A 21,138-nucleotide genomic window follows, 5' to 3' on the forward strand; every position below is an offset into this window, starting at 1 on the left:
AATTCCAGTCACAGCCTCATCAGGCTGAGGAAAAAAGGGAAAACACGGAGCCTGCAGTTAAGCAACCATCTTCTGTCATCTGAAGTGGCTATTGCAACTAGCTGCATTTCAAACCCTTGCTGCAAAACAGCTCAAGCCTGGCTGGTGACTTGCAGTCGCTGTGCCATCACCAACCATGGCTGCACTGCACATCCAGCAGGGACCAGGGGAGAATTTTAAATGTTTCCTATTAATGACACTCACCCTGTCTCCCAGTGAAGAAACTGTGCAGCAGCTGCTGTCACTGTACTCTGAATATACATGTTGAACAGGAAGGTGGCACTAAAATTTAAGTAATACCTAAAATATTTCCAAAAGTCAACACTGAAAAAGGCTGCACATCTAAATGAACCTTAATTCTTCAGTGGAGTGATAGTCAACAATTTAATACTAAACTGTTAAGAAAACTGAAGCTCACTCAGGAAAGCTGGAATTATTAAAAGAGCTCAGAAAGCTACAACAACTATTAAATCTCCCTTGTCCTTAACGTTGGGTTTTTTTTTCCTTAGCAACCAGACTCAAAATTCAAAAGATGCCAGAAAAGTATGAACTTATTTTAAATGAGCTGTGGAAATCTCCCGCTGTCCTGTGTCTCTCTGTCTGAAGCTATGACCTTCCTGTCCTAGTGTCATATGTCTGATCATATAAAGAAATAATTCATAGTAGCACTTCTTACATTTTACATAATAATTGATTAAAAATGCTTCATATTTTATTTCACTTATTTAATTCACTCATTAAATTTGAGTCCAAACAAAAAATGTTTTAAAAAAGTATTTTTTTTTAAGCCTGAGAGTTTTTATACAACAACAAAACCATGAGAAGTTGACCTGGAGAAAACACTTATTGGTGCAGACGAGAAAAGCTACATCATTTATGTTGAAGAGAGATTCCTACCAAAAGCATGAAGCATAGGGAAATGTAGGTATAACAAAACATCTGAAATACACTTGAAATTTGAACAAATCAGCTAGGAGAGTGAAGAAAAATGAGGAAAAAAAATCCCAACTAACTGAAAAGCCCCAAATGCCCAAATCTTGAAACAGATCTGTAGAATGAATAGTTGCTTCTGTTTACTAAACTCAAATACTCCTCTTAAAATAAAAAAAACCACAATTTTTTATAGGAAAGTAATTTCCTAAAAGAAGCAACTCAGTCTGCCACAATGTTAATTTAAAAGGAGATTCTGTTTTGAATGTATCCTTAGAACTGTGAAAAGCAGACAAGCTCTTTATTCTCAGTAAATCTCATCTCCCTTACAAATATTCCCTCCAGTGAATAATAATGCCAGAATAGCGCAAACAAACAGGTGAATCACGACCAGAAAACACAGGGAAAAGAAAAGAAAACAGACAAAATTTAACCCCAAGACACAAGAGACAGGTGCTTCTGCAAATGAGGTCTGGGATTTCAAACACTAGTCCCAAAAGCAGCAGTTCCCGCCTTGCGCTGGGAACTTAGGTTGTGATTAATTAATGGCACTTCACTCTCCTGAGCTTTATTTGCAAGGTCTCGAAAAAGGCCCTGGTGGGAGATACAGATTTCTCTAGTGAAAGAAAAGGAAGCTGCAGATTCTCTCCCTGCTACTGTTCAACTTCATCAATTCACAATCTGTAGTTACTGAATGTTCAGTTCATCAGCAGACCCAGCCAGGAGGGGCTGCAGCCCATTCAGTTAAAAGAAATGTGGGCTGTGGGATGTATAGAATCAATCTTATTTTGGGCCTTGGAACCTTAGTGTAGTTTATAAACTGTCTTGGCAGAAATCACATACTCCAGAACAAAACTGTTAAGACCTTTTTCATAACAAAGGAGAAATCTTGCTATTTCAAGAGGAAAAACACCCATCAAGAAGAGCATGGATGATGAGACGTAAGAAATGAAACAAAATAAGCCTGGTATTTTGGTTTCTTTATTCTGGCAATGTCTTTTTATATGAGATGAGAGAGTTTGAAAATAATAAAACAAAAGGCAAAAGAAAAAGGAAAAGAGCTATCCAGTGATCCATATCATTCAGCAATGAGAGAAACAAAAGCACTGCTAGTCAAATTTATGGACCTTGAGAGATCTTGGCTGAAGTCAATTGAGAAATACCTCCATTAAACACCCCCTTCTCCCCAGCTAATCCGTAACTCCTTCCCTCCCACACTTAAGGAATGGTCTCAAAATATCCATGTTTTACTGTGAGCACGAAGTTTCTCACTCTCTCTCTTTTGGTGCTGATAACTGACATCAACGTCAGATAGTGCAGCTGAACATAAAAATATAAGTACTGGCAGCTTTCAGACTCGCCTTTTCATCAAAAACTCCATGAGAAGAGGGAAGCAAGCTGCTATTCCTAATCTACCTGGAGGAGATTTTTCACCAGAGCCCAAGTCTCTGGAGAACAGCTCACAGCAGCTCTAATCACAACAAGGCCCAGGCAGCCATTACTTGATTTAACACACATTTAACACACACGCATCTTGTGCAGGTGCCGAGGTATGGGAACGCTTGTGAGATTATTAAAGCAAAACGTGGGGAGGGAGTAAAATGGCTGCAAGCAGGGATACATCCTGACAGTGGAGTCCCTGACCCAGCCAGGAGAGAAAAAGTACAGCACTCACTGAAGCTCTACTCTCTTCATGCAATTCAAGCCCAAAATGTCCTTTTGTACATGGTTAGCTCTGTGTAGGTTTATAACATTTCCTAAACTGTTTTTTTCCTCTTCTGCATTCAGATCTAAGGTTTCTGACTATCAGCTCTTCAGGAAAATTAGCAGAGCTAGCCTCTGCAAAGAATAAGGTGGGTAAATGAAACTCTGCACTGAACTGGGCTTATAACCTTATGTGTACTTTGCTTATAAAACAGAAGAAACCCTGTCAATCTCATTTACTTTCTAACAGTTGGTGTCAACTGTTTTAAAAAAAAATCTTCTATTGAGTGCAGAACCTGTTTCCTATTGAAATTCATGTCACAAATAGAAATGATACATTTCTGTTTGCATCTAGATTTGATCTTATCCTGGAACTCACACTTTTGTACTGTTCTGAGCATAAAAGCCTCTGCCCTAGTCACTGTCAGGTAGACAATATCACCCATTCCTTGCGCATACACACACACAAAAAAAAAAAAAAAAAAAAAAAAAAAAAAAAAATAAAAATGTCTGGTCGTTACCCTGAACTTTTAGTTTTGCATCAGTGACTCCCAGTGATGTTCATTTCCACAGTCAACTCAGTCCTGTTAAATGTCCAATTTCTGATGCCAAGTAATTAATCAAAGCTAAAAAGTAGAGTAGTTTTTTTGAAAATAATTGGCTTCTATCTGGAGTCATGTTAGATCTTCTTTAACGGATAGTCTTTCAGCTTCCTAGTTGTCATCAATCTCTTTTAGAAACGTTTCTTTGAAGAAACATTTTACTAAAATATTGAAGTCTTCATCTTTTCATTGTTGCTGATCATTGTTGGCTTCATAGTGTAACTAGGAATTAATTCTTTCATTTCCCTGTAAGGAAGGGAAAGACTCTGCATTTTTTGCACACAAAGAAGGTAGGCTGTCACCCATGAGCTGGAAAAGCTGTTGGCAGTGGCAAAGCCAAGTGAAGGCTCTTTGTTGCCAGCGGGAAAATTAAAGTGTTAACATTATTTCTGTCATAAGGTATTAAACCAATTCCTTGTTTCAGACCACTGCTATCCTGCTGAAAGGCTGAATCAGCTCAATTATTAGGCATGAGAAAACTCAGCACAGCACCGAACATGTTGCAGGGAAGAAAAGCCCTGCCATACCTTGTTTCCCTGCTGCAACAAACTATTAACTGCTGAGGGAAAAGGCAGGAGCTGCTGCTGAGGAGATGACCCAAGTCCAGAGAGGCAACTGTGCTCCCACCTTGGAGCTGGGTCCGATGAAGTGAATCTCCTAAACCATGCCACTCCTCCCCTTCAGCAACAATCCTGAACTGCACCCTACACTGTTACACATTTCAGATCATCCCCACTGCAAGCTGCAGCACAAAAATCCAAATGTTAAAGTCATATGATATCAGTCCTTTCCTTGTCATTGTCATCACAGTTAGATGAGATGTTGCAAGACATGTTTCCTGTGGTTCTGAACCTTGTCTTGGGAGGGGATTCACAGTGCTCACACTCATTTTGGCTAGCAGAAGACAACAGAGAACCAACCTGCCAAGAAAAACCTCCTTTGTAAAAGATCAGCTGAGCATTTCCTGCTCCTGCCAGAGCCTAAACAGTTGCCTGAGAAGGCAAAGTCATGCTGGCAGGTGATGGCTGCAAGGAAATGTTGACATTGCACAGGCAAGACCCCAGCCTTGACACTACATGAATGTCCCATCACCCTGGGGCTGGTCTAGAGGACACTGAAGGCAAGGGGTACTGCAGCTGCAACTTAAATGCAAACTGTTTTCTGATTTTCTAATCAAGATAGCTTAAAGTAATGAACAGTTCACTAAAATTCCTAGCACAGCTTTCCAAATTAATTATTGATTATTGCACATAAAATTTTATACAGCTATGCATGGTGGTCCCACAAAACAATATTTATGTTTTAACACAGACTTAAACATTTGGGCTAGGAAAATTTGGTCTCATTTTGAGTCACACTTTGAAGACTTATGCACCAGCTTTCTCCCTGGAAAAAAACATAAAGAGTGGAGTCATTAGTTACATTCTTTGCAAGTGTATGATTTCCACTTCTCTCTACCTGCCGAGACAAGCACATGAGTTTTCACATTGCTGAATGAAACCACTTGACATAAGCCTTCCTGGCAAAACTCCATCCACATACGAATAAAAAGCTCTGTCTCATTATAAAGGAAAAAAAAAATAACACTGATTTTTGAGCGATTAGTAGTATAGACTCCATTAAAAAGCATGAGTTCAGATTACATTTGTGAGACACTACATCTGCAGGGTAACAAGGGACACCAGACTCCAATTGTATTTTAAATCCTAACAGCATCTTTGAAAACTTTGAGGGCTCTTCTTGTCGACCCTGGGCAGCATCAGAGGCCAAAAGGCTCTGACATTTCCACATATATTACCTGAGGAAAACAACATTTTCAGTCCTGCCTATCTGCTCTGTTCTGCAACAGCTTATCCTCAGAAAGGGGCTGTTTAATCAGTATTTGTCAAGCCCTAACCTCCTGCAACAGGGGCCCACCAGCACAGGTACAATCAAAATAATGCATTAGTACATCCAGACAAATGAGTTCTTCCTTTTTCTTCAGCACTGTCATCTTGGCTTGTACACTCCCTTCAGAGATGTTAACAACTGGCAGCTCTACTCAGGGAGATCACTGATCTAATTCATTTTTCCTTCCCCCTTTAGGGAACGCTATCACAATGCTCTAAGATCATTGCCTTGTACATCTCACTCCCCTCCCCCGATGAAATGGCTCTGAAATGTCACCACCTGATCTGCGGGGGAAGCTGCACCCTCACAAGCCCTTCCATTAACTACTCCTGCTGACAGCTCGCTGTTTCTTCAGCGAGCTGCCTCTGCCTACCCAAGGGGTGCTTCCACAGGACCTTCATCACTGGCTTTTAACAGCTCACAGCTCACAACATGGTGGTTGATAAACTCCTGTTTTATCAATATTTTCTCCTCAACACTAGCTTTTCCATGACGTTGCTCAGCCTTAACTCAGGGACACTATTTCCATGCCATGTCTCGCTGTGTCTAGGGTTTAGCAGCAACAGATGTGTTTGGGAACCTAAATAGCCCCACCTCTGAGGCCTCAGAGGATGCTATTTCTTATCCTCATTTTTGAGGCATTTGAAAGGCTTTCACAAGATGGAGAGAAATTTTACAGGTTTGTGCTTGTTCTCGGTGTATGTTTGTTCAGCAACAGCTCCTCATAAATGGCTGATTTGGGGCTGTATTTAAACTGGAAAACATCTCAGAACAGTTGGATGGAAAACATCTCACCGGCAAATGCAGCCACCTGGAGAAGGAGCTGCTCTCTCACACCAGTCTTTCCCAGCAGGATAATGTTGATGTTGTCTGAAAAACCATAATACATAAAAAAATAAAAGAAAGCCTGTGTTTGTTATTGTTCCTATGCACTGTGGCAATTTTCTGTGGCATGCAATACTTCCTGCCCTTGTGTTCATGTGTTCTTCCACACTGCCCCCTCTCTTCCACATGACTTGTCCATTGCAGCTCGGAGAAGTAACATTTGAAAACTTAAATATTACATTTCTCTTCCTTCCCCAGTGTAACTTTCTGCCTTCAGACACGTTGTAGGTATGGTCTCCCACAGCAGCACCTTTGTGCCACCCTTGGCTCTCCTGCTCACGGATCATTTTGTGGATGGGAATCACAGGATAATCATGGGATAACCTGCTTTGATAGAACAGAGGACTGGTGGCTTTACAGCTCTCCTCCTGATCAGGTACAGCTTTTCTATTTCTCACACTAGCACTAGAAAACTAATAGCTTGTATGCCAGTGGAAAAACTATCCCTTCCAAGATAACCTATTCTCCATCTTCATGCAGAGTATTTCCTTCAAAGGTCAATTCACAAATTCAGATTTTCTTAGCCTTTCTTAGTTGTTAATCAGACCTTACTCCTGCATAGGCCTTATCATGCCTAATTTTGCCATCCTTATCTCCAATTTTACCATGGCAAATACACACTAGAATATTTACATATTGACATACTAGCCTTTTATGTTCCAAGATAAAAATAATTAGCTTGTTCAGGATTATGCATTAATTTTCCTTTTATCTTATCCCTATAAACATATAGTCAGATTCTGCATCACAGAAACAAAAGCTCTTGCACTTTAATAAAAAAAAATCTTTAAAATAATACCTAAAACCCCCATGACTGCACATACACTACAGAGTATTGTAGGCACTTGTTCATTAATCTCTTGCTGCTTATTAAAATGCATCATGAGTTTAAAAATATTGATCATTTAAAACAATGCATTTAAATAGATTCACAGTATGAAATGACTCAAAGTAGGGACATTGAAGGTATTCATTGTTATTTCACATTTCTATATTTGTCACTCTTACTAATTCATGATAGCTGAGAGAATATTCCTGTATAAATATTCATATATTTACATACACATGTATTTATGAATATATGTGTGTATGTATGTATAAAAGATAAGCACAATGCAATGAAGACTACACCTAAAAAAAAACTTGGCAGCTGTAGAAGGCAGGTGTTTTCCATGGCTCTCTGAGAAAGAGCACACTGCTGTTAACAATGCTGTGAAAGACTGCCTGTAGACCAGAAACACATGCATCAACAGAAGATTACAGCCATGACAGACCTGCAGGTATAAGGGTAAAAACACAAGGCTAAACATCAGCGCACTCAGTCCACTCAATCCTACATCTAAAAGCATCTTTGAACAAAGAAGTTGCTGTCTAGAATGATATACACACCGGCAACGTGGGAGATGCAAACATTGCTACTTCCGCTCTGGAATAGAATCAAAGGCGAAGGGCCAGATTCCTAAAAGGCAACGTTCAGTCTCCCACTTTTCCTCTTAGGTTACATCCAAGAGAAAGTGAGGCACAGGATCACATTCTGGTCTTCCAGCTGTATGAAAGGCTCCATTGAAATCAATGTGTAAAACTCAGCAGTTCCCCACCATGTAATTTTCTATATAACATTTGTGCCATTTCCCACTGGAATTAAGAGTAACCCTGAAAATCTCCTGAATCTGAGGCTTGCATAGAGGATTGCACAGAGAGGATGCACAGCTGCAGAGGGAGCAGGGAAGTCTTGTCATACCCAGTGCTCCCTTGGCACAGAGCCCTGCCTTATGCTCACTTGGTAGTGTTGGCTGCAGCACTTTCTGATCTGGGAGCAGAGTATGCCACTTATAACATCTTAGTAAAAATAAATAGATAGACTAAAAAAAAACCAAAAAACATTCACCTTGGTTAAGTAAGGAACATTCACCTTGATTAAGTAGCCTGATAAACCGTGGTACTTTGCACATTTCATCCACAGTAGAGAATTGGGCAGTAATCTTATCAGGGAAACACAATCATAGAAAAAGCCTCACAACCCAGGCTGCCCCATCTCCCCAGGCTCAGCTCTGCCCTCCAAAGCCAGTCACTGCTCCTACCTAGGCTTAGCCCTGCCTTTTTATAGTCAAAGATAACATACTGCACATCAGAAATGATGTACAATATGCCTGGCTTTCCAAGTCTGTAAGCCAGTAATAGCATGTTTCTACCAGTAACTGTTGCTCTTCCTGAAAAATGATAATATTTTCTTTGAGCTATTTAAAAAAATTAAATAATTGGCTCCTTCTACCAACGTTAAAAGCACCTCCCTCAGGAAACTCTTTTAAACCCAAGAAAACAGCAAATGCAAGATATTTTCTGATGAGTGGGTTGTATTTATAGCTCTAGCAATTTAACCAAAAACTAGTGACAGCAGCCATATCATAACCCACATAGTTTCCTTCTGTTTACCTGCACAGGCTCTAATCACAAATGCAACATCTGTTGATACTCTGGCATGACTGGCAAGACACCAAAATAACCATGTTCTGCATAACAAAGAATTGTGGTTTTCATCTCTGTCCTGGTCTCTCTGCTCCAGCACACAAAGCCACAGCAAACTCTGCCTGCCTGCCAGGGTGTGAGCGAGATCAGAACATGTCCCTTCAAGGGTGTGATAGAAACCAGAATTGCATGATTATGGTGTGCTTTCAAAAATATGTCTTTGGGCAATTTTCAGTTCCTGTATGAAAAGAGTAGGATTAGACGATAAAAACTAAACCACAACCAGAGCAGCAGAGTCAAATACCAAGCCTTTTTGGGCACAAACTCAGAAGCACTCAGAAAGAACACTGGCTACTCCCTTCAGATTTCTGAAATGCATCTTTTGAAGCCCTTCTTTAAGCACAGTTTTGTTTACAGGTTTGGCAGGAACCACACCACCCTTGCAATGTGTTCTAGGTATGCTGGGAGTGACTGCCTGGCTCCCACGGGGTCTGCAATCAGAGCAGAGGCAGCAGAAAAGGAGAGCAGTGGGAAGAAGCAGCCGAGGTCTGCAGCTAAAGTGACTTTCTTAAGAGTGCACACCAGGCCAGAGCTCAAAGGAAATCACATCACCATAGTGGTGCTTTTTTACTCTAGCTTTTCCAGAGTTCATGGCCAAAAGCAATGTCAGCGCTGCTCAGAATCTCAGTCTCCTTTTTCCTTCATCCTTTCCATTCCCTTGCCTTCTCCCTGTGCTGTACATCAGACATTTCACAGCAGGTGAAGGTGCTCCCACCCCCTGGGGCACAGCTAAGATCTCCACCACACCCTCTGACCTTGGCCCCATTGCCCAGCCCTTCTGCTTCTCTTCCTCCTCCCTGGAGGTGGGATCAGCGAGAGACCTCCCAAGGCTGGAACTCCAGCGTGAGACCTCACTCCAGCGGCAGAAGTGCCTGTGTGCGCAGCAAATCTGCAGGTGCCACCTCCACTGTCACCAACCATCTCACAGGTCCTGAGGAACAGGGAATACAAAGCTGCCAGGTTACCAAAATGCTGAGGGGGTACAGGGATGCAGACGCAGACATGCTTAACGTGCTGATTAAGGTCATTACAGTTAAGTGAAGGGCAAAGACAAAGAATGTTGTCGTATACATGTATATTCAATTTATGACTCAAATTTTTTTTCTTCTCAAATCTTTTAAGTTTCAAAAGGAAAATAAAAAGCAAAGCAGCTCCTCCAAGGGAGAACAAAGTACAGGGTACATGATGAAGAAAATAATGTGCTTTCCTGTTGATGAAAAATATCTTGCACATTTGGATTACTTCTGTTTCTCCTCAAAATTAATGCAGATACTGCTGACCATTTCCCTTTTATACTGATTAGCTTTTTCCAGGAAGCATTTTTTCCCCCCCAACACACTCCTTTCCTTCCTGAAGAAGGCTGGTTCATGCTAGAGGATGTTTCTGTCAGAATGAAGTCAGAAGGTTATTTTTAAGAGAAAAATCTTGTGTAGAAAGTGTTTTTCTAAGACCCATGAAGAAAGTAGCTTGTGAGAAGAACCCCAAACCTAAAAAAAACCCTTTCTTCCTTATAATTTTTGTAATATGAGTTTTATTTCATGAAGGATGGGGTTTTTTAAAACTTCAAATAAATGTAATTGCATGTGCTCATCCCACTCAGAAAATGTTTCTACCAAGTATTGAATAATATTTTGATAAGAGAACAGTAAATATGAGAAGCAAGTAATGCCCATCATTGTCAAGGACTTTGTCCCATGAACTGGTTGTGTTGGTCCTGCTTCAGACTGAGATTTCCCACATTGGCATTTGGTAAAACTGGAAAAGGAGAACAAACCAATCTGTGCAGGCTTGACAGAACTTGCTGGCCCTATTTCTGTGTGTCTTTCACAATGTCATTACCAGAATGAACTCAGCCAAACTTGGTGCAGTGGGTAATATCAGCAATAGTATTCAGTAAAGGAAACATAGGAAATAACCTGAAAATTGACATCTGTATATCTCATGATGATGTAAAATCAAATATATCTCCTGGAAACACCACGGACTTAAGCACAAGCACCTGCTTTTCACAGAGGGATTAAAAGAGTAACACAAATCTTGGGAACAGATTTTGTATCCAGAAATTACAGTTACATTGCATGTTAATTAAAGATACATAAATAACAATTTATTACGTGCAAATATTTATAAGACCTATTGCTGCAAAACAGAGCTTTTCTGGCTGCATGTCAGTGCTAAGCTTGTCTTGACTTTACTAGAGGAAGATCAGATCCTAAATTTAAATTAAATTTTAATTGGTGAAATTATCCTAGGGGAAAAGAGGCTCTTGACAACAAGGCAGGGCCACTGAGAAAGCTGGGACAACTCTGTGATGTGATTTCCAAATTAAAAATACTATTTTTCTAAAACCTGAAACACAGCTGAAAATTCAGCCCTGAAGTTTAAGAAAATCACCCCTGTATCCACCAAAATGCTGAAAGGCTACAGCTCCCAGGCAAGGCTAGAGGTCCTTCTTTTTCTCAGTAATTAATACAGTCTTGTTTCCTCACTTCACTGTTAGGCTCAAAACAAGAAGCCCCACCCTCTCCAAGGAACACGATGGTCTGGAGAGTGAATTTCTTGCTTCCTAGTTAAAGTAACAAAACCTGATTTTCTTGTCCAGCTGTGACCAAAATCTTTAATAAATTAGCAAACAGTCCCACGCAGCAGTCTTTTAGCATGATATTTACTCCATTCCTTGCTAGTTATTTTCAGATACTACAAAACCTACCTCTTAGGAACTTCTCTGCCAACAAACTTGCCACAAAAACACACCTGGTGTAGCTTGAAAAGGAAGAAGTCTGTCAGGCTCTTGTAAGTACCTAAAGAAAGTAAAAACAAGCACTGAGTCAGTGAGGGACAGCTCTGCTTTCTGCTCCTTATACTCTCTCTTTGCTGTACAGAAAATTTATAGCCTTCAGTTCCTGAACTAACACCTTTGCTGCTAATCGCATTCACCGGTGATATGATATAGCTGTAAAAATAATGTCCAACTGACACTGCCTTGGTTTGGTATTTCTTACCCAAGTAAAGCATGTGCTGCAAAAATCACATTTCCTTTCACGCTTCAGAGGTCCATGAGTGTCTGTGTGCACACACATCCACATGGACAACTGTGCATGGGGGCCATCTGTCTCAATCAGTTTCTTAAACTTAAAAACATGATTAACTCAGAGACAGGAAGGAGCCTCAGGAGCATGGGGGGAAAAATTGCTGAGATAATTGTTTTACTCAAAATAACCTGACAATCTCTCCTTCTTTGGCATTTTTAAATAATTTAAAAGTACAGAACATGACGAGGCAACTTGCATGACCAGTGTCACCGGTTTAGAGTTTCTCCAAGCAGCTGAATTTATAATGCTGTAGGGTAGAATAACTTTCTGTTTTATGCTTAGCTTATAACTATGGAAAATCCTTTATAAGCATACTTCCTCCTAGCATACAGTATCTATCCAATCTATCCTGAAGCATGAACAGTGACCCATATTCTTCCTTTCAAAAATGGCAACAGTCCAAAGACTTTTCCACTCCTACGGTTTTGGGGTCTGGTTCAGTCTTGAGTTTAGGAGCTAATTTTTCTTAAGCTTACCACCAAACTATTAGAGATTCTCAGAGAAAAGATGCTTGTGAATGAGATTCACTGTCATGACCCATTTACTTGCCTGCTAAATTTGTTAAAAATGTGGGTGGGAAAAGGTTGTATCACCAGTACAAGGCATGGCAAAGCTTTAATCCAGCACCAAGCTCAATAACAGTATGTGTAGATCCATTCCATGGCTCCAGTCAAGTTCTAGGCACCTTTCAAAGACAAGGAGAGTGGAGAAAGAAAACAAGAAAAAAAGTTTGTTTATCCAGCATGTGAGCAAGTCACAGCAGGACTGCACAAACACACCAGATGACACGGTCAGCAGGGAAGGAAATACCCAGAGTATAGTCCTTGGTGAGCCAAGATTATCCTTTAATCTAAGATTGCGAAAAACAGAAAACACGATCACAACACCTACTTAAAGGAGGGGAAAAATCCTGAACTCTGGTAATTCCACCCTGTTCGGTGAACCTTTATTTCTTCACTTAATTCATTGAAAAAATAAGAAAGTTTGCTGCTGGTGTCTGTTTGACTGCCCTTAATCAAAGGCATTGAGTGGATTTCTTAATGGTATTTCAGTAAACACTGCAGTGAAACAGCAGTAAATTAGATCTCAAGAAGTCAGAAACCTGATTAGGAGATACAGATCTTTATGCACATATTTTACTTCCTTTCACTTAAAAAAATATCCCAACATTTTCTTCCACCATCCTGGAATCATCTTCATTTATTATGTTAAAATTAATATTAAAATTTACAAAATTCAAGGGGTCATATATCTATCTATCTATCTATCTATCTATCTATCTATCTATCTTCAAGTTTTACTGAGAGGTTAATAATTTTAATTTGCAGACCTGAAAAGGAAGTCTTAGTACTTTATTATGATTAAAGAATCAGTACAGTTTTTCCACAACAAGCTTTTGTTATTGAAATAGCAGCTACTGCACAGTACCCAGTTCCTGAATCCAGACTGAGCATGTGAGCAGCTGAACCAGATTGGATTGGAGATGCTTTGCATGTTTCCAGCAAACACTTTACACTTTTTAGGTTTGAAACAATTTTTAGATAATTGGACGTTAGAGAAATATCATTAATACATAGATTTGAGCTCTGGGCTTCATCCCAGGATCCTGAAACACGAATCCATCTAGCTGTCTTGAAAATTTTGAAGAAGATTTCATTATGGGATGGTCCCATTTGATGGAAGACATTTATCTTATGATCAATGTGTGATTATGCTCAATGTTAAATAACCATTTCTTCTGCAGAAACTCTGAAAGGTGACATAGTGTATAAATGTCTCATAGAACATACTTCCCTGCACTGAAGAAAAAATATATTTGTTTCATGAAGTGCAGGTTGGATTTTATTCAGCTTTAAATTGTAAAATTAAGAATATTTATTAATCTTAATATCAGAGCAGGCAAAGTTGTTTAAATATTTACCTTTCAAATATTTTAATAACTACATTAGTAACAATAACATTTTTTATTGTTGAATGTTTCCAAATGTAATGATTTCTAGTTGTCTCAAGTTCTCACAATGTTTAACCTCACAACATTGTGTCATTTAAGACTTCTTGGGGATTGACATGAATGATGTGGACTGACATTAAAAAAACCAGGAGGATTAGACATCTAATAGGATTTTAAACAAAAAGGGGATGTGGATCTTTCTAGGAGAGATAGTAAATAATAAATTAAGATAGGGGGATTCACACATATCAGTAAAAACATTCTGGAAAAAAATCTTACATAAAGACAGATTCCTATTCATAGCCAGATATATTTTGTGTTTTATATAATTTTGTAATTTTCACTCATTCTTATAACCTCTTTGGAAGCTGTAGCAACAGCAGCTAAAACAATTAAAGTGCAGTATGAGCTCCTCACTTCTGGCACTGGAGCCAAACTCTGGTCTCAGCAACATGGCTACATTGTTTGTGTAAGCCTATGGGAATTTTCTTGGGGAAAATGGTAAATTTTCTGGTTTTACAAGGCAAGCTGAGGGCAGAATTTGGCCCCACACAGGTTTGATTATAACAGCTAGAGTCTACCCAAGTTCTTTGCTGCTGCTGGTACCAACATCCACCCTCCTCTGCCTCTATGTTTCTGACACTCTTCAGTGTCACACCACAAGGCTCCCCCAGAGCTCCCAGCAGAAGACTTTTTCACTCAGGTTGATGAAGACAAACTCAGCCCCCTATCCTCAAAGGGGACAGGATAATGTCTTAATGCTGCAATCCCTCACCTTCAGGTAGCTCCATTATTTAGTTAATTTTATTTTACTTATTTATTTAGACAGATTGACTGCCACCTTAAAGGCGTTGAGTTGAAGGCCCCATTTACTGTGAGTCACTTTTTCAAAATTTAGAGGAGTCTCCTGAGCAAGCTGCTTATACCATTATTATTACAATAAATTCCAAAACCACTAAGTCTGGCAAGGAAAAAAAAGGGAAGAGAAGGCAAACAGTTTTTTGTTAAAATTGACTGCTTCTAAGAAGAACATTTTTACAAGTAATACAAAAAGCAATGAAAAGGTTCTCACCAGATTTTGATTAAATATCTCTGGGGAAAATCCATTAGAAATACATTTGCAATCAGTCCAGTGTCAAATTTCTACTGTAAATACAGCAATTAAGAAGGTCAAATTACTCGAGGTTGTGTAAGAGTGAAATGAGCAGTTCAAAAGGAATTTATGTTGTGAGTATTTCGTATACAATTTATGTCTTTTACTCTCTTGTTAAAAGACATCACACATTTTCTTATACATTACAGGACATTACATTCACAGTAACAGGCTACTGAAATAAAGACCCTTTGCTGCCTTCATTAGCTCCATGCAAAATCTTTGGAATTGTGCTTGAATCCCATGCACCAATTAACTGGGAGCTGAACCCATGCCAATAAGAGAATGGCTGTAAATTGCTGGATGAGTGTAAATGACACCCACGCCACTGGTGGAGCAGAGAAAAATAAGTAACTTGAGATTATGAAGTGTCCTGCTGTGACATAAATGGAGTGGAAAGGCACTTAGTCCAGAGAGGACCATAAATGGTTTAAAGCTAAAAAATGCCCAAGTAATGTGTATGGGTAGAAAGTGATTAAGGAGGTGACAAAAGTGAAGGAGGCTATCTAACCTCTAGTGCTCTGGGGTTTCCTAACCAGGCTTCATCTGCAAAGAGCTGTGATGCACAGCCACAGCTGTGCTGAGACATGTATTTGGGGAACTGCAGAGTGAATGGGAGCTATGAAGTCACCTCAACTTAGGCCTTCTCCCTGATACACCAGGAAGTTTTTCTGACCCAAGAGCAGTTCATCACACTCTACCAGTGGAGAAGATGCTGCTAACACACAGTGTCTCTGGCACAGAGGGCCAACATAGCCAACTCCTGGCTTGTGTACGGCTCTGGAAGCAGTGCTTGTGCGCACATACACAAGTCAGGAGAGGCAGCATCTCACACCAGGGACAGCTCTGCTGTGGAACAGCCCCAGAACTGCAGCAGAGCTGTTCCTGCAGGCAGCAAGTGGCAGCCAGCACATAAACAGACAATGCTTTGTCCCCTTCAAAAGCAACACGTGGGAGAGGATCAGCAGCTGGGTGAAAAACAATTATGCCAGAGACATGAAGAAAATAAATAGCCTGAAAAAGGTGGCATTAGGAAAACAGAAATGGAACGAACACAAAACTGTATGGGGAGGGGAAAAGCAAAGAGCTTGCAGCCATCATGAAGACACAAGTCAGAAACTTTCAGGGGAAAATGGTAACCAGCCTCAAAGGACAGCCTCCAAAGACCACAGAATGAAGGAGACAATCAAACTCCCATCTGCTGCCTCCATGCACAGCCACCAGGGTCAAAGGACTTTTGGTTTTGTGCACAGAAGCACGAAAAGCATAGAAATGTCTGCTGTAGATGTTTTGTTTACCTGTTCTCCACCATAGTGTCTTCAAAGCATTTCATAGCTGTTCAAAGTTTATTCTCCTGGTGCTCCTCTGGATGCAACACAGCAGTGTTATTGCCATCCTGCAGGAAGGAAGACAGAGAGGAAAATGTTACTTGCCCACACATCATAGGATGGCTGATGCAGAGCAAGGAAGTGAGCTCAGGTTTCCTATGTCTCCCCTTCCTATCCTGCTTTGTCCTTTTCTACTTCTCTGATCCCTTGTGAATAGGCAGTGATTGGAAATGTGCCACTTCTGTGCTCAGAAATACAATAATCATGAGGGCAAACAGAGAGAGCCACAGATGATTTCAGTCTCAGTTCCATTTAAACCCATGACTAAAGGAACTGAAACTGCTTTAGCAGAGCTTACTAAGAGTCCTAAGAACCACGATTCATTTTGGAGAGGGAGCAACTTCAACCAAAAACACCCCAAACCTTATCATCAAGTCAACAGTAAACCAGAGGTAAATAATTAAAAATATATAGATATCAAATGATATTAAAGAGGAATAGATAGTAATTGGTAATAACTCAAATTTATTAAATGAAAAATTAGATAAACAGGACCTGTCTTATGACTTTCTGTAGACCTAGACTTGTGGTCTTGAGGGGAAATACAATTTTTTGGCTCACATAACTGTAAGGAATTAACTTTGAGTTGTCTTACTCCTTTCCATTCCCTTCTTCACACACACGTGCCCTTCTCCATAGAAAGATAACATGCAGGTTCAGGAAAATCATGAAACTCAGGAAGTTAATGATTTTTGTAATGCGTTTCTACTGCTTTAATTTTGCTGAGGCAAAGAAAAAAATATCACAACTCCATTGCTTCCTCGGAAATGAATCCTGCTGACTACTAGCAAGTCTGTCATCCCCACTGGCTTTAAACATCATTCATATTGTTCTGTATTGCTACACATAACCTTTTGCTTCCCAAACTTATGCCCATATGCTTAGATGCTAAAGTTTCCTTCAAACTCATTATACAGGCAAACAGTGCAGGAGATGAAAGTAACGTCTTAATTAGCAGTGTCACTGACACATTTCCTACTAGAAAATCTTCCCCTGAACCAAAAATTTCCCATATGCTTCTTTACATTGATTTGCACCTGTTATCAATTCTGTGCCAGCAGAAATACCTGAAAAGAGTATGAAGAAAAAAATGTAGGATTTCTGGTGATACCAAAACCTTTGACAGCATGTCAGTGAGTACCAGCTGCCAATCACCCAGGGACAGGTTTCAGCATCCTCTCACAAACACAAGGCAACCTCTTGCAGGCCAAATAGATGAAGCCTGACCAACACTCTTCCAGTCTTTCTCTTGAGTAAGAAAATATTAGATCAGATGTGTCTCCAGAGAGAGTAGGACTAGCTGGGCACTGCCCTTAACCAAAGCATACTGTAGTTAAATATTGAATTGACCTAAAACTCAATGGCTCAAAAAATAACAGTCCCTCATGATCTGCCCTCTGCAGAAAGAGTTCTCAGAAAACAGAACAATCATCTGAAAGCCACAAGTTGCAAGAAGTAGCAGGTTGTGCCAGGTAAGTGTGAGGTTTCTGTTTTCACTGCTTTCCCCAAAACATAAACATTGAGCTGCTCAGTAAAAAGTGTGAGCCCAGGAGTTGAACAAGGTTTTTTCCATCCCATGTTTGAATTCCTGTTGTTGGTCACAGGGCAAACAAAAAATGCACCCAAACAACATATACACCATCTTCCTTGTAAAATTGGTGTGCATCAACTGCCTGGGTCAGGCTGCCTCATCCTGCTCCACTTGTCCATGCTTTTCTCCTTCTTGGTGCTAGGAAGGGTGTTTGCTTATTCCCTGCTGCTGAATGTGTCAACTGAAACTGCCTACTGTCACTATGGTAAATATAGTGGAGATCTCTTTTCAAAAAAAATCATCTCTTTTCAAATGTTGATCCAGGGGTCTTGAATCACTAGTTTTTGCCTTGTCACATTGACTCTCCATACAAACCTCTGGTGGCTCCCTCACTTGCTTCCGATGTTTCATGTCAGTGAAGGCAACTGTCCTGTGTCAGTGGAGGCAACCCCATCCTTCACTAGGACCATTCTGCCCTTCTGCTCTGCTAAGGACCTGCCAGAGTCTGACCCTGGAATGCTTTTCAGTAGGAGCTTTACTGTGCTGGCACTTACTTGTAGCAGTCTGGAGACTGGTACAGGATAATGTGGAGCGGTGGTTGCGCTTCAGGGATCAGTCAGGTCATGTTATACCTACTGTATTTAATGAAAACACAATCAAAGCACACAGCCTTCTGCCCAGGTACACCCAGTAGTAAAGCCATCACATCAGAGTTATATTCTAGAACACATATGTAGCTTCTCTTAGCCAAGGTAAACAAAGCCACCTACTGGCTTCAGGAGCCAGTTTTTCCTAGACCGTCAACACAGGCCACTCCACTTGGTTTATATTTCTAACACCAGAGATAGGCCTCAATGACTTCCTCAGCAACTGTTATGTGAAGCCAGTAAAAAGCATTTTTGGCCTTTCTTTGAGGTTTTCCAATCCTTAATAACCTTAATGTGTTTTTCCTACACATTTTCCTGTAACAAAATTCTTACCTTCAGGTTCAAAGTCCTATCTTCCGCAGGTGCAATATCAGTCCTAATTTAACTTGAACTAGAAGTGGCAGATGTTCACATATATACATGTGAATAGTTTAGTACAAGTCTTCTGTAACACAAAAGCTCTCCCTGATTTATTATTCAGTGTGCAAATAATACCTGTATGGCTTAAAAGACCCCCCACATTTCCATGAAGAAGAGAAGTGACAGAAATTTGTGTGTGTAAGCACCAGCTACATGAGCACTTTGACCAATGCTTTGTTTTTTTTAGTGGCTCGTACACACCTAGTCTCCAATTTTATTAGAGAAAAAAATTGTATTCCCGACCACTGCACTGATGGCACTCCCTCCATGAAACAAAAGCTTAGACACATTTTCAGTAACTAATGTGTTTCCCTGCCCCCCTTTTTACAAATTGCAGTTTTCCAAGTTAGTATTGACTTCTAGTCAAATGAAACTTCTAGTTTTAATTTTCTGAAGACTGCCATGTGAGATTAGCTTTCCTCTTGACCAAAAGTTATGCTGCTTTTTTCTGGTCTTACACAAGTATTATATAAGTGGTATTGCTTCATGCATCTGTATCCAACACAGAATTTAAAATGTTCATTTACTCTTCAGATGAAAGTCCTTTTCTTGCTCCAACAATGCTTGCTGCTCCTATGATAAGCTCCTGTGGAATTTTAAGTATTTTGTCATCAACCACTCACCATGCTATGCTTATTCTGATATCGGTTGTTTCCTGTTGCCTTTAGAACTGGCTTTTAACCCCAGATATCCTTTATAATCCTGACTTTTTCTATTAGACCCTGAGCTACCTTGTGTCTTACCAAGAATACACACTACATCTATAGGAGGAAACCCAGGCATTACAGCTGGATGAACCCTCATGTGAGAGCATCCATCATCAGTTTAAATATAGCCTTAGCTTCCCAAATGTAGCTCTTAACCTTAGATCAGTTACACTGATTTTTCACTTTCATTTTCATAATCTCCATTTGAAATACATCATTCCAATTGGGAGGAGGGGTCCTGTGGAATGCAGCACTTCCCAAATGTGTGCTATACAGAGCAGTAGTTGGCCTCCTCTGCACAAGTTACATTAAACCCTTGAAGAGGATGAGAAAGGATGTCAGCAATAAGGTTATCTTCTAATCGCCTTCCCTCACCAGGACACCTGTTCCCTAAAGCTCCAGCAAAGTGCTTCAGCTACACTCTACATTTCTGGAGAGGTCCCATATCTGATGAATTTAAAGAGCTCCATGCTTCCACTCAGGTTTTTTCTTAGTTCATTGTACACCTGGAGTCAGTGCAGGTAACCATGGCATGCCCTGCAGTGTCACTGCCCCCTCTGGCCTGTATGTGATGTCTGACAAGTCACCAATCTGCTTCTGCTCCTGCCCAGCATCGCACTGAGCTCCAGGAAGCTCACATCAGGAAGGGCAGAGTGCATCTTCATCACCAAAAGGGCTTCAGCCCAGCATGCCCCAGCAACTTCCATGCAAATCAGATTCACGTCTCTTTGATTCCACAGTAACTGGAAGTTAAACAACATAAAAGCCTCACATCTGGATCAACAAAACAGAAAAACAGGTCAGGACAGTGTACTTTAAAAATGCCACCTGAAGAGGTTAGCAGTGTCCCCTTCCCCCACAATACTGCCATGCCAACTCTAGCGACCCTGGAATCTTAGGGTTAGTTTTGTGATCTGGGAGGCCAACGAGATAGTGTTTTACTTAAGACTTGACTTTATTTTTTAAGGCTTATTTTTCATGCACCTTGTAAATGAATTCTAATTTGACCTCTAATTTGAACTAATGATCAGTCCTAGTATTTACACGAACCAGATATGGGACAGTTCATAAATCTCGGGTCAATTTTTTAAAAAATTATTTGCTCACTGGGACATATGCATAAACCACAGAACACTGCAAACTATTAACTCACATATTTTTATCTTATGGTTCCATAGCCAAAATTCTCCTCCCTCTCTGATTAACTTTTTTAATCTCCTCTGAATCCATTCAAACTTTATCCAATAAGTGTCAGTAAGTGATAGTCACATTGAATAAAAGCAGAATTAGCAAACCCTCTAATTCCAAAGTGTTTAGCTTTGGAGAGCAAGAAGTTAAACACTCTCCTGCAACACATTGTAAACATGTCAATGTGTTTAACATCTCAAATGTGTTCTGTTCCCTTGTGCATGTGTTTAGAAAAGAAACAGGTTATGATATTTAACTAGTGAATGGATATATGCGCTCATTCCTACCAACACTTTTTAAACACTTGTGGACACTTAAAATTATGATGTGTTTAAGATTTGAACATGTATGCTTTTCTACACTCCTAATCCAATGTTTGATGCATTTATTTAGAATAGCAAGGTTTTACCAGGCTAGCAAAACATACCATTTCTAATTAGCAATGCTCAATTTTTCTTCTATAATTTCTTCAGACTACTCAAAAC

The sequence above is a fragment of the Pyrgilauda ruficollis genome, unplaced genomic scaffold, assembly GCF_017590135.1.
Source record: "Pyrgilauda ruficollis isolate IOZ18807 unplaced genomic scaffold, ASM1759013v1 scaffold4, whole genome shotgun sequence".
Classification (NCBI taxonomy): Eukaryota; Metazoa; Chordata; class Aves; order Passeriformes; family Passeridae; genus Pyrgilauda; species Pyrgilauda ruficollis.